Raw genomic sequence first — 2,622 nt, 5'->3', positions numbered from 1 at the left:
TTATTAGTAACCACTGTGATACCTCCTTTCTTTAGTACACATTGAACCAGACTCACCCAAGAACTGTCAGAAATGGGATAAATAATCCCTGCATCCAGCCACTTAAGAATTTTCTTCTTCACTACTTCTCTCATGATCGGATTAAGTCTTCTTTGCTGCTCAACCGTAGGCTTGCTACCTTCTTCTAGCAGAATTTTATGCTTGCAATAAGAAGGGCGGATTCCCTTGATATCTGATATAGTCCAACCAATTGCCGATTTGAACTCTCTTAGAAGCCACATGAGCTTTTCCTCGTCACTACCTGAAAGGTCAGATGCAATAATCACAGGCAGAGTAGATGCATCACCTAAAAAAGCGTACCTCAAAGGCTCAGGTAAAGGCTTAAGCTCAAGAGTGGGAGCTTCCTAAATAGATGGCTTGAGGTGTTTAGGAGCTTTGTTCAATTCCTCCATTCCAAGAAATTCGAAAGGCATATCAATCTTCCTCTTCCAGGGAGAAGCATTCAGATATTGCAATTGCTCTTCACCTTCATCATCTTCACTATCTGAATTCCCCAATAAGGCCTTCTCTAAGGCATAAGACCTCGGGAATTAATTAAGTTTTGAAGTCACTGCAGACTCGACCAACTCCACCTTTAAGCACTCCTCATTTTTCGTAAGAAATTTTATAACATTGAACACATTAAAAGTTACATCCTGATCCAGCATTCGCATTGTAAGCTCTCCCTTCTGCACATCTATCAAGGTTCGGCCAGTTGCCAAGAAAGGTCTTCCCAAGATTATGGGAATCTTCTTATCCTCCTCAAAATCCAGAATTACGAAATCAGCAGGGAAGCTGAGTTTATCGACCTTGACCAAAACATCCTCCACAATACCTCGTGGATATGTAATTGAACGGCCGGCCAACTGCAGAGTCATATAAGTCGGTTTTGGATCAGGTAAGTCTAACAGTTTGAAGATTGACAAAGGAATCAGATTGATGCTAGCTCCCAAGTCACATAAGCATCTGTCAAAAGACACTTTTCCAATAGTACACGGAATAGTGAAGCTTCCTGGATCTTTAATCTTCGGAGGCAACTTCTGTTGCAGCACAATACCGCATTCCTCAGTGAGAGCGACAGTCTCTAAATCATCTAGCTTCACTTTCCGAGAGAGAATACCTTTCATAAACTTTGCGTAACTAGACATCTGCTTAAGAGCCTCAGCGAAAAGTATGTTGATATGAAGTTTCTTGAACACCTCTAGAAACTTCTCAAATTGCTTGTCCAGCTTTTTCTTCTGCAGCCGCTTAGGAAAAGGCGGTGGAGGATAGATCTGTTTCTCCCCTGTATTACCCTCAGGAGGAGTGTGCTCAACAGTAGTCTTCCTTGGTTTCACTTTTACTTCATACTGCTCTACATCTTTTTCAGCCCCAGCTTTTTCAGTCGACACTTGAGTTTTTCGGGATTCGCAACCTTTTCAGACCTCAAAGTGATTACCTTTACCTGCTCTTTAGCTTCCTTCCTTCCCGGCACTTCAGTGTCACTAGACAATGTACTAGGTTGACAATTTAGCAAGGCATTGGCAATTTGTCCAATTTGATTTTCCAAGGTCTTTATAGAAACAGCCTGACTCTTACACATAAGCTTCAACTCCTCTAATTCAGATTTTTTATTAGCTTGTTGCAGCTGAAGTTGCTGCTTTGGTGCATAATATGGTTGCTGAAAACCAGGAGGGTTGTATAGCTTAGCTGGATACTGCTGATAAGGCTGTTGAACAACATTCTAAGCGTTGCTCCAACTGAAATTAGGATGATTGCGGTTGTTGGGATGATAAGTGGTTGGCACAGGATTCTGTGAACGCTAAAAGTTGCTCACAAACTGAGCTGATTCACTAGAAATTGCGCACTGATCAGTCTCATGGGCACCAACACAAAGCTCATAGACACTAGCGATTTGATTAACTCCATAATTAGCCAAAGTTTCCACCTTCATCGTCAAAGCCTTAAGTTGGGCATCTATAGCAGTTGTTGTATCCAACTCCTGAATTCCTGCTACATTTCCCTGAGTCATTCTCTGGGAAGGATTCCGGTACTCATTAGCAGCCATCACTTCAATCAATTCATAAGTTTCATCGTAGCTCTTAGCCCACAAGGCTCCTCCTGATGCCGCATCGAGCATGGGTCTAGAAGTAGCACCCAATCCATTTTAGAAACAGTTTATAATCATCCAATCAGGCATGCCATGGTGTGGGCACTTCCTTAGTATCTCCTTATATCGATTCTAAGCCTCACACAGAGATTCTCCAGTTTGCTGAGCAAAATGAGTAAGAGCATTCCTGATTGCAGCAGTCTTTATCATAGGGAAGAATTTAGTGAGAAACTTTTGAGCAAGATCTTCCCAAGTGGTGATAGACCCTGCTGGTAGAGAATATAACCAGCACTTAGCGTTATCCCTTAGAGAGAATGGGAAGAGTCGCAGCTTGATAGCATCTTCAGTCATATCATTGAACTTGAAAGTGTCACTGATCTCGATGAAATCCCTGATATGCATGTTGGGGTCTTCAGTAGGAGAACCCCCAAACTGAACTGCGTTTTGTATCATCTGAATCATGCTTGACTTGATCTCAAAAGTGTTAGCCCTGA

The 2,622-nt window shown here is 42.2% G+C and overlaps 1 non-coding gene across 1 annotated transcript; it reads left to right on the top strand.

Moving 5' to 3' along the window:
- Positions 1-2,216: 2,216 nt before the first annotated feature.
- LOC141676093 (small nucleolar RNA R71) lies at positions 2,217-2,323 on the top strand. Its single transcript, XR_012556701.1, has one exon. It is a non-coding gene; the product is annotated as a small nucleolar RNA R71 (small nucleolar RNA).
- The last annotated feature ends 299 nt before the right edge of the window (positions 2,324-2,622 follow it).

This window comes from Apium graveolens, chromosome 7, assembly GCF_009905375.1.
Source record: "Apium graveolens cultivar Ventura chromosome 7, ASM990537v1, whole genome shotgun sequence".
NCBI lineage: Eukaryota > Viridiplantae > Streptophyta > Magnoliopsida > Apiales > Apiaceae > Apium > Apium graveolens.
The sequence above is the reverse complement of the archived record's forward strand: the minus strand, read 5'-3'. Positions and strand labels throughout refer to the sequence as shown.